This window comes from Puntigrus tetrazona, chromosome 21, assembly GCF_018831695.1.
Source record: "Puntigrus tetrazona isolate hp1 chromosome 21, ASM1883169v1, whole genome shotgun sequence".
Lineage (NCBI taxonomy): Eukaryota > Metazoa > Chordata > Actinopteri > Cypriniformes > Cyprinidae > Puntigrus > Puntigrus tetrazona.
Window position 1 is genome coordinate 17,086,345 of NC_056719.1, and position 12,177 is coordinate 17,098,521.

A 12,177-nucleotide genomic window follows, 5' to 3' on the forward strand; every position below is an offset into this window, starting at 1 on the left:
TAGTAAGGTAGTTGTAAAGTTTAGGTATTTATTGGCTTAAAAGAGGTAGAATGTCATGCACAGCATAATTAACAGCCGATATCTTAATAATATTGTCTGTTTATTATCACTTGACGCACACGTTCTGCATGAAAGTATTCAACATTTCTGATCCTACCCAATAGGATTAGAATACTTAATAACCAACTATTCACAAGGAGTTTATTGAGGCCAATGCCATAGTTAATGATTTGTTAAGAGCGACAACTGGACCTTAAAAGGACCTCACATTTTTCCCGAGCAGATTTCTCATCAGTTTAGAGTATGTTTGGCTCTGGCTGTTACTGCACCTTTAACAATGGTTTAAAATGGATTTGGGGAAAGGAGAGATGCTGAAAGTTTTGTCAACACCACAGCTGCGAGCTAAGAGTGTAAAACCAGCCTTCGCTTCGGCTTTTACAGCAGGTGACTGTTCTGTGTATGTTTGTGCGAGAAATACACAATGTAGGTGTTATTACAGCTGAAAATGTGATAGACGCGTGCTAGAGCAGCACTTCCTCTGTGCAGACTCTAATCATCCTCGTTCATTCTGTCGTTCTTCTAAGGAGCGCTACGTCTTTGTAGATTAAATAAAAGTCACCGGAATACGTTTTAACCTTTGTCTAATACTGTCCTGGGAGTCAATGTGTTAAACGAGCTCTGAAAGATACGTCTATGTCTTTATTTTTATAAGTGATATAAAATAACTAATTAATTTGTTAAATAGTTGCTCTGAGATACACGAACAGGATCATCATTTACTCGCCCTCAACTGATTTTTGGATAAAGCGAAATTGGATGAAAGTGAGTTTAGATAAAATGCCACGCTAGATGATATCATCCCAAATTACGGAGTGATGTGCTTAGATTATTGCACTTGTATTTAGAGATTAAAGAGTTAAATGTCACCCGTGGCTGTAGGCATGCAAAAAGTAAAACGAGCCAAATACCGAACCTTGTGGGACCCCTGATAAATATGTGGTACGAGACGTGTGATGTGACGGTTAGTTATGTAAATGAGAAAAATGTCGATGAATAATCTTTATAATCTTATTACTATCTTGTGTAACATTCAAACACGTCAGCACCGCATTCACAATGTTTTACATTCAGATCTCCCTAATTTAGGGTGACCATCAAAGTACACGCAGATGGTCTAGCACCTGTTTCCCTGCATCTGAGAGGTTACTGCTTTCGCCGTTGTCGCACAGTGACAGGTTTACAACCTTTTTTCCCCTCAGATTTGAGGATAAACATTACAGGCTTTGGTAGTTCCTTTAATAGCAATACTAAATCAGACAACTTACATTTTAATGTAAGGTTGAAGACGGAAAGATGCTGATGATAAAACTCCTGAATAGTTAAGATGCAACGTACTGTATATCAGCACTTCTAGACGAAGCATTTATTAACTGTGGGATTATCTTTTAAATCATAACGCACAGGGTTTATCCTGAGTGCTTGCAGTATGAGACGTGCATGTAGCCGAGCTCTAGGACTAGTTTGATAAATGGCTATGTGTGTTAGCATGAACGTGCAGCATATCTTTGTGTTAATATACATTTCTCACCAGGATATTTAATCACTCGAATTTAGATGTGGCCATAACAAAAGCCTTCCATCTACATCATTATTAATGTATTATTATCATTATTAATCCAATCTTAAGTGTCACGTGATTCTTCAAAAATCATTCTAATGAGTTTTAATTAATTACTGTAATGCTCAATTATTATTGTTGCTCAGATAAAAATAATGTTTTATTATGAAGGTCTCGCTTTACAAAAATTATGAATATTGTAAAAAAAATTGAAAATGAGTCCCATAGACGAATATTAAAGTTGAGACATTTCCTCAGTGTTAACATACATTCTATCTTGGCCTATAATAAAGAGAAAAGGTTATATACTGTATGGGAATCAGTTAGAGGTTGACTAATAGTTAGGAACAGTTCACTCAAAAATGAAAAATCTGTCATCATTGGGTCACCATTGACTTCCATAGTATCTTTTCCTACTATGGGAGTCAATGGTGACCCAAAACAGCTTCTTTCAAAATACCTTCCTTTGTGTTCAGAACAAAGAAATTCATACAGGTCTGGAATTACTTGAGGATGAGTCAATGTTCAAGAGCCAAATTATAAAAAAATATTTTTATTATTATTACTATTATTGCTTTGAAATGGTATTATTTTTAATAGTGTAATAACACTAGTTATTACACAGTCCCTCTTTACCGAGCTGAGACTGTGAGGCATCATGAAATCTCCAGCATTCCTTTGTGTAGAAACACAGATGGCAAGAATCCCGAGGTTCATACAAACCTGTAGAAACTCAGATAGACGTCTTCACTGAAGAGCAGTGAGCAGTAGATCTGCATTGTGAAGGCTAAACCAAAAGAACGCTGGGTAAATGTTTCAATTCAGTCACTCATCAAATCAAATGTTTCAATTTCTATCAAATTTCAGAGCAGTTGAGATTTTTACCAACTCACTGGGCACATAAGCATGTAACTTTAACAGAGTCAAGGAAGGGCATGCAATAAAATACTAATGAGACAACAGTGAAAAATCAAACATATTTTCTGTCTTTATGTTAGTGGGTGTATTTTTTCAACTCAAAAAATTGTCAAATTGTTTTTTTTCTCAATTCATAAACCCCGTCCACATCTTCAAATCTGAAAATCAATACCTTATTACTTCTATCTCCACTGCCCCTCTGCACTAACTCAGAAATATAGCAGAAGACCTCAAAAATGTATCAACAATAATCTTTAAATATCTGTTTTTCTCGAGCGAAGAACATTGGGTCGAATTCAGATAAACTCAGTCTAGCCCAAGACAGGTAATATTCCTTAAAGATTAAGATTCCTCTAAAACGTTAGATTAGATTTTTCTGCTATACCATATGAGCACACAAATCATCGGCCTAACTGTCCCGTTCCTCTGAGTTTCACAGCTACCTAACTAGCTGTGCCAGTCCTGCTGGTAAACAACTGAAGAAACATACAGCAGCAGCAGCCTTTTTAGAGCCTATATCCATCATATCCAGTGCTAGGACGTGTAAGTTTTAGTGAATAACTTCAACTTTAAGAAAATGAACTATACTAAACAGGAACATTGGGAATTTCTTTGTGTCATATTAGTGTGTTCTTCACCGAATTAAAAGTAAGCTTACTGACACACGTCATTTTTTAAAGAAATAATATAAAAAATCATTTAAATGTTATACTAAAGGCAAATTGTAACACTAGATAATTGTGACTGTGCACAGTGATGAGGAACAGATGAAGTCATTTTAACCGCTTTTTAATTACACTTTTTAAATGATGAATAATTATAATACAATTCAAATGAAAATACCAGCAGCTCGTTTTTCAGTTTCAACAGGGCATGCTCTATGTATTCATTTCTTGTTTCCACGTTTTTCCATTTTGAGCAATATATAGATTTTTCTGGACTTTCCATCTCTGAATCTTGAAATATTTCTGTAATCGCTTTTGTTTATAATGTGGACTGTTAAACCCCAGTGGGTTTAAAAAACAATGTCTCTGTGTGGGAAAAAAAAATAATACAAAAGAGAACAGTTCGTATCATTAAAACTAACTTAGATGCTTTATTTAGCTGCAACCAAATTACAGTAAATTGCATGAAACCATTGTAGAAACTATAACCCACACCTCACACTAGTCACGGGTGCTTTGAAAGCTTTGATTAGCTGAGCGTTTCTGTCTTACTAACAGAGAGTGAGTGACAGACTCAAAACTGTTCTTTTTTTTTCCTTGACTCTTCAGAATTATTCAGCCTTTACTAAGCATGGCTGGCTGGTTGCTTCGGTAGCGGCCGGTAATAATGTGCAAGCAGCAATCAGTCACATCCTGTTACAGTCCACAGCTGTGTTCCAATTTAATGGCTGCAACCTTCGAAAGCTGCATTCCAAGACCAACAGCGGCATGACAAAAAACTGTCCCACTTTAAAGGGTTCTCCAAATGTGGCCTTGCAGTGCATCCTTGCAATATCCCAAGATTCGTTGTCGTCAGGAATAAACGAGACTAATGCTCATCAATGCAAAAATGATAGACGCCAATGGTCTGTGAGCCTAGTTCTGCTCAAATGTTCACACACCCCTTGCTAATTTTGCAAGAAAGTTAATTTTTCATCATACGATTGCTTGTTTTTGGTTAGTATTGTTTCGAATCTGCTATTTAACAATGCAGATGTAGTCCATAAACCGACCAGGATCAAGATGCCTAGGAAATACGTGTTCCTACATTTCTGCAAAACTCAAAAAAACATACCCACTTGTATATGCAAGAATAGTGGCCTTTCCAGTTGGAACGAACACTTAAGGCATTAAAACTGACTTTTATACAAATTCTGATTTACAGGGACAGATTTTCAATTAAGAAAAGGCTACTTTTAAAAGCACTTTTTAGCACCACAGACGTTTTAGCACCACAGACCCTTTAAAAACGCTGCAAAACGTGCAGTGAAGTATGTAATGCCAATGTCGCAGAAACCACAAGCTTATTTTTATCAGTAAGCCTGGGCTGCCCGCAAGAAAAAAATAATTTACAAAAGTTTTCATCCCCCTGAACTGTAATACTCTGTTGTTACCTTAATGATCCACGGCTGTTCATTGTTCAACCGCCCGTTGATCTTCTGTGAAGCATCTTCTTTCCGGCTGGCACTGTATGATTTAAACATCTCTCTTTTCAAACTGATGGCAATTGAGTGAACACAACTATTATAAAAGAAGAAAACCTTATTTGATCAAGAAGGAAGCGCCATGTACCCCCGGGTCTTTTGATTGAGGATTTTATGATCAATAATGATCAATGACTTTTTAAAACAATATTGTAAATGCTGTACCTTTAACCCAGAAACGATGTAAAAATCAGACTGGACTAAAAGCCAAAGGCTCACAGGGAACTTTGCCTCTTCGTTTCAGAGGTCCGTTGGCTTTATGCACCGCTGTTAATGCATATGTATGCGTGTTAGCCCTGAGAAAAGAAGAGAAAGATGCCTTTGAGAGTTGTGGGAAGTGAATTCCCTATGATGCCTGCTCCATTAGGAAAACATGATGCCCCCAAACTACTCCATCTCTACTGCACCAGCACACTTTCTCTCACCCTTTTCTTTTTTCCCTCTGTCTTTAGGGACCTTGTGAAATATGTTGAAAGCAGGCCTCAAAGGCCTTTAGAATTGAAAAACAAATAGCATAATTCAGGAGAACGCCACCACTTGCAGCTATTGGATCCACGTGCCGTTCCCCAATTTTTCATTTCTTACTTTTTTAAAAATAATTTGGGGCAAGTTTCATAACACTATTATGCCACCAGCTGAAATTCGAAGTTTGGCAGAGAACTCTTATTCATCCTGTCTCTCCACAATTAGCACATGGCGTAAATAATTTATTTACTCTCTGAGTTTTTTCTGCCACCAAAGTATCCGTACTCGAACTCTGCATTTTCGAGTTCTTATTCTGGTGTGTCACGGGACCGCACGATATGTAAATAAATATATGTTCAAAAAGTACTGCGTCACTATCCGATTTAGCCTGATGGAGAAAACTGCAGCCCAGTATCACGTGATGAGCAGGATAACAACATCATCAACATAAGAAAACCCACATCCAATTTCAATTAGAGGTCAATTTAATACCAATTACCATTTATCTTCATTTTAATTTAAAATAATCACCTCACTGAGCTAATATGAGATAGGAAAAGGCGCATTCAAAGTCAGGTCGGTTGCATCTAATGCTAAATCAACTATCTTTACTCTCCAAGTCACAGATTCTGTTACTACATGGGTTTATTGGTGCGTTTGTGTAAATAGCCTTTCTCAATGAGACGGACTGGTTGCTTTTATTTTCACAGTCATTTTAATAGTAGTAGTTTTATAGTAGAGTTTAATGTTGCTGTACACGTTGCTCATCAATCATATTAAGGCAGTCTCATAATCTGGTGTGCTGGTCCTCAGCACGCACTGCAGCATTAATAAATGTTTATTTTGTTTTCGTTTTATACGTTTATCTTCACGTCTGTTGTCTTTATATGCTGAGTAAAATAAATCAATGGATGCTACACAATTCGTCAAAATAAAAGCAGCCACGATGTGTATTTTACATTTCCAAATTTCTGCGTACAGAAATCTACAGACTTTCACCAATACTCCACCAAAACAACAGAGGATTTTTGTAACCAGTATGCGCAGGTACATATATATTGATAATTAAAAAATAATAACGATAAAAACATTAACACAAAAATAATTAGTAAATATTAATAAATATCAAAATTAAGTCCCACTTTATATTAGGTGGCCTTAACTACTATGCACTTACATTTAAATTAATAATTTAGTACAATGTTTTTACATTTTTAAAAATACCTATAGATCATCATTTTTTCACAATACTCGTTTTAACAATTAGGTAATTTTGGAAAGGAAATGGGTTTAACTGCCACAAAAGTAGGCTTCATTTTCTTCTGTTAATACATAAAGACTTTTTGTTAAAGCAAAATGCTTCCAAAGTAAAAGACTGTCTGTCTTTTTAGAGTTTTTTGTGCTCGCATTCAATAGCATCTCTCTCGAAGTCAAAGCGAAGAAGCTCATATAGATTTATTTGCTAGGAACCGTCTTTGTGTCTGTAGTGACAGTGATGGATGGCCTATTGACAGCATCTTTCACCGGCGAGTTGTTGTGAATAATTACTACAGATGGAGGAGTGTGTCGAACACTAAGGAATATGGATTAAGCAGAGCTGGAGTAAAGGAAGGCTTCACGTGGTCTTATCATGATTTTAGCAGGTTATCAATGGTGACCTCTGCGCAGACGCCATTCATCAGTCAAGATGTTCAGATAATCACTGACAGAATGATCTTTTTTGTGCAGGTACACCGGAGTTAAACATCTATTAGAGCTCCAGTTGAAACCCTGAACAATAACACACCAGTGAACCAATTGATTAAATGCGCTTGATTCACAAACTTGCATCCACGAGGCGAAATTAACTGCTAATTATCTCACCCTCAGGCTATCCGAGAGCTATCCAAGAAGATTTTTAGCTGAAATCATGGTCCTTGGTGATTAATAATGTGTAGTACTCACTTTGAGAGTATTATAAAAAGCAATCAGGCAACACAAAATAAACACACCTGCGACTCCTAATGATATTTATTATCAGAGGTATTATGAAGCCGAATGATTAATCTGTGCAGGAAGCTGAACGTTATTTACCTCAACTGATTTACCAGTTGTTGTTTTTTGTGACATAACATATATGCAATTATATTACCAAAGCAACACCTCATGTGGAAAGTGGATGCTTTTTGTGTCTAAAGCGTATAGTGAATTTATCAGTTGAGCTTCTTCACATAAACAATGAGAAACCATAAAAACGTTCATTTGGCTCCTTCATTCAAGCGTTCACTTCACACATGCTCGTATCAGCAACTCGTCGTTTTCTCAGTTCAGTGACGCCGAATGAGTTCATTCATCACAGGATCAGATATGCTGCTACTTTGGCTCATTTCAGTCAGTTCTTGTCAGGTGTCTGAAAGTGAGTTTTGATCGAGTAACTTGTAATCTGCGCTGCTCGAGCCGTGAATTGTTGCAAAAAGTTCAGTCTGATCTGGTAAACTGGTTCAACTAATTGACATAAAAGAACCATTTCCAGGGAATATTTAGTGTATTGGACCATTTGCCTGTAGCTATGGATTACAGGTCATTTAAAAATAATGTTCAGTTTCTTGCACAGACTGATTGTTTCGCTTCATAAGACCATCGCTATTAATTCTGGGTAGCCTGATTTTTCTTTTCATGCATTTCAGCATTCATACCTCACACATGCATTCATTTTGAGAAAAATATACTGTGAAAGACACTTCATTTCGATAGTCCACTTTAGACATCCTACTAACAGCAAGTCAACTAGCAACTAGCAGTCATCAGAGTATTAGTAGACTGTCTGCTTAATATCTTCCAAGTCCACAACATATTACACACCGACTATCAGAAACTATTCTACTTATTCTAAACCTACCTTACCAGTCTGCTCTGAGAGTCGGTAGACATGTAGTTACGAACGAATGAGAATTAGTTGACATGTAGTTGACATAGGTACTTATAGGTAGCAGAATGTCTAAAGTGAAATAAAGCGTAAGCACATTTAGTTTTAAGACTTTTTTTAAATTCATTAAAGCCACGTACTGCAAATGGTTCTGGTCTCATCTTTTATTGTAAAACTGGAAGAAATATATATATCCCAGGCAACACTATATTATATCATACAATGAAGGTATCTATACAACCAATGCTAATAAATCACTTGGGTGTATCCGGATCTCAGGAAACTGTTTTTTTTTTTCTTTTATTTGTTACAGGTTAACAGATACTTAGTCTACTAAAATTCTGACCATGAAATTCGAACTTTGTTCTACATCCCATGAAGCACATCTGTGAATTAAGTAAAGCCGCTATCTTTCCGAAAGGTGTAACATTTCACAGTTCTACGACATATTAAATCAAATGAACATAACACACACACGCGCACATATGAACAGAACATGGTGCTGCTTGACCACGAGACAAGCCGAGAACTAGATGAGAGCTTTGCTGGTGCGGTCAGTTACGCTACGAGAAAAGACAAAAATCAATCAATCAGTCATCAAAAAATAGCAATTGCTGCCAGTACTCGATTGCAAAACATCAATAGTTCAACAGTTATTGCCTTAATGCTGAAAAACGTGTTGCATAGAGATATAGATTAACCAGCGCGAAGACAGCTAAAGACTGTTATTTCAAATGAACAAATACATACATGTAAATAAATCATTTCTCGTCGTAGAGTTTAGGCCCTTGGCATTTTGTCATGATTTAAATGCAATCGTTTGAAAGAGTGTGTAGTATTGTATTTACGTGAATTTAATGTGTGCTCTAAAACCAAAGAATAAGTGGTGCTGACTTACAAACTTGAACAGGTTTTATTCACCATACACAATGTACGTCGGGAGAAACAAATCGCACACGTGCACAGAATTAGGCAACTAAAGCCAGCAAGAGGCGTGTGTCGGAGCAAAATACACCAAGACCGTGACAGCTCACCTTGAGAAGGAAAAGCCGTACAGCTGTGTTATTGTTCATTCAAAAATGCGGTTAACGAATAAAGCCTTTGGTTCTTGGCCCGTTGATTAGCAACTGCACACGGCTGCAGCACGTTATGTGCCTCAGGTCTGCCAGCATTTCTAGTACACTTGATAAAGGTTTTAATGACACGCATAAACAGAGAGCGAGGTGCTGAACAAGTTAATAACACACTGAAAAAAACAAATGTACATGACGAGGACAAGAACAGGCTGAAACAGTCTGGGGACAATAGAGTATAATGAAGACAAATGGATGTGGACTTAAATGTGACTCAATGAGGCACAAGATGCTTTGTTTCTGCCTCGTTGGCAAAAGTCAGGCTGGCATTTCAGTGCTAAAAAGAACCGCGAACAAATAATACACACATAATACAGACATTTTAAAGGAACCCCATATTATATGCAGGACTGTACAAAATGTGTGCAGCTAGTTTAGTTGTGAGCAGATTTTATGCGACGTGATGTTGAAACCACTTTTAATGCAGATCACTTCTCCTGCAACAAACGTCTACTCTGTTTAATTCATTTCCTCCAAAAAAATCGGATACACAACGTTCACGCCGTTTTCAGTGTACCGTTACAAGAGCCTTATAATGGCTGCGACTAAATCCAGCTTTCTGGCTTAGTCCGTAAAGGGATAGTTCACTAAGAGATGAACATTTGCTGTTAATTTACTTAGATGTAGGTGACTTTCTTTCTTCAGATTTTGAGCCGAAACCATGCTCCTTGGCGATTCGTGAAATTCAAGCGAGCCGCTGCCCTCACTTTCAGAATATCAGTTGATATATTGAGGTGTTATAAAACGAAACAATCCATTTGTGCAATAAACTACAAGTTACTACATAGCTACGCAAACTACGTAGTTACGTTATTCCGCCTTTGGAGTGAGTGAGCAGTACAGACCTTTGTATTGAAAGAGACTGAAAATGGGTTGTATTGATTTACTCTGAGGCTCTGGATTACAGGTAATGTTGTAAGTAATGTTCAGTTTCTTGCACAGAGGGATCATTTTTCTTCACAATACCTCAATAGATTATCAGAAGCCAGAAGGATTTATTTTGTGTTGCTTGATATGCTTTTTTAAAAATGTATTTTACTTTTATTTCAGTGGGTCTTGTCTCAGTGAGTTTACGTTTTTTGGGGGATTTTCCATTTCCATCGCGATACATGATAATTGAAATAAGTAAAACGATAAATAAGTACCACTTCTGCATTTGTCCATATGCGTTCTTGTAGTGTTCAGAGGCGGAAACAGTCAACAATAACCACTGACGGGCCATTGCTTGAATCTGGAATTTCTTTTAATTTGCAAATCCTAGAGAACTTTTGACGTACGTACACAACTGCAAAAAATATATAACACTGCAAGTGGTTTTTGGATATTTTATTACAAAAAGTTTAATTTCTTGGTGAACTATCCCTTCAAAAGCCAGGACACAAGCTCAAATAGTTAATTTTACTTACATTACTTTACATTTATTCAGCGATTGTTAGCCCTCTGAGTTTAATTAGATTTGTTTGGGTCTTAAATTGATCATGTCTGTGTCCAGTTTAATGTTCATTGAGGTCTAACCATCTGGCTTTCTAAAGTTATATTGCAGTCATGCATATCTGACTAAGCCTGAAAGCACATTGAAACGCCAATTTAGCCATTTTGTCTCAAATATGGCGATTTGAAGCCGTGCTTGCAGTCGTCTCAGTAGTGATGATAGTGTGTTCAGTGCAACAGTGCTCTAATTCGGTTCATGTGCGTTGAATGCGCTGAATGTTTTCTGTTGCCTTTCAAACATCTGATGCACCAGATGAGTTTTTATCAAGCTCGGTGGGTGGATCTAGCACGAATGTACTTTTTCATTTCTATTTACTATTCTGTCCTTTAGCTGGGTGTTTGAATGCAAATTACGAATGTAGGACTACTTTAATGTAACTTAAGTTTGTCTTTGTGTTTAATCAAACCTAAGTAAACAAAAAATCCAAAAGAAGATCAACATGGCTGGTGTTTCCATTGACTTTTATTGTTTTTACTCCCTTGGGGTCGAAGCCCGCACCAATGAGTGCGAAAATAACTAAAAGTTTTCAGTAATTTTGGATCGAACAGAAAACAATAAGGTATCGTTTGAAACTGGAAAGTGTCTACTTTTATTGGTGTATAGTCATTATAACAACAAAACAATGTGCTTTTGTAAAATATAGAAAAGAAACAGGGTGTGTTCTCTGCCATCTCTGTCACCTCTCTTCACAGACACGTTAATAAAACAACCTGGACATTTGATCAAAACCTGACCAACACACACACACACACACACACACACACACACACACACACACACACACACACAGACACACACACACACAGACACACTAAAAGACCCACTGAATTAAAAAACAAATACGAAATGAAGGATTTGTCCTATTTTTTGTCCCTAAAGCTTTAGCAAACGTTTGGAGGCAACCGTTTCACCAAAGTCTAGCTCACACACACACACACACACACACACACACACACACACACAGACAGACAGACAGGCAGACACAGAGAGAGCTTTGAGGATGACAGAAAGTACTCACCTCATTACAAAAAGGAAGGTGCAAAACATTACTGTAACACGTTTATTATAATGAAGTGTAAAATAAACGCTGTTGAACTGTGTGATCAGAAACACTGGGATGAGGCAAACAACACAGTTTTCTACATTGACAAAAATGGGACATGACACTGACGGACACATTTCCTGCAGTGACTATATATAACAAGTGAACACACTGAGAGAGGAAAAAAAAGAGAAACTTTAAAAAGCATTGTGCATAGTTCAGTCATCACCTAACCTGTCTGATGCTTAACGCTATTTCTGCTAACAAGGAAGTGCAAAAAATCATCAAATTAGTTCACTGTTGCACTGAAGGGTGTCTCCGTTCGCTGCCTTGTTGTTTAAGGTTTCTTGTCGTTGAATGTGTGTGTATGTGTGTGTACCTATACAGAAACCCGCATGTGTGTTCGTTTAACTCAC

The 12,177-nt window shown here is 37.1% G+C and overlaps 1 protein-coding gene across 1 annotated transcript in view; it reads right to left on the reverse strand.

Annotated features, from left to right (window-relative positions):
• Positions 1 to 8,243: 8,243 nt before the first annotated feature.
• Positions 8,244 to 12,177, reverse strand: part of fstl4 (follistatin-like 4) — a 159,691-nt gene continuing 155,757 nt past the window's right edge. Inside the window, 1 exon segment of the mRNA XM_043220811.1 lies at positions 8,244 to 12,177. This exon segment is cut by the window's right edge and continues 793 nt beyond it. The gene's annotated coding sequence lies outside the window, so the exon portion shown is untranslated.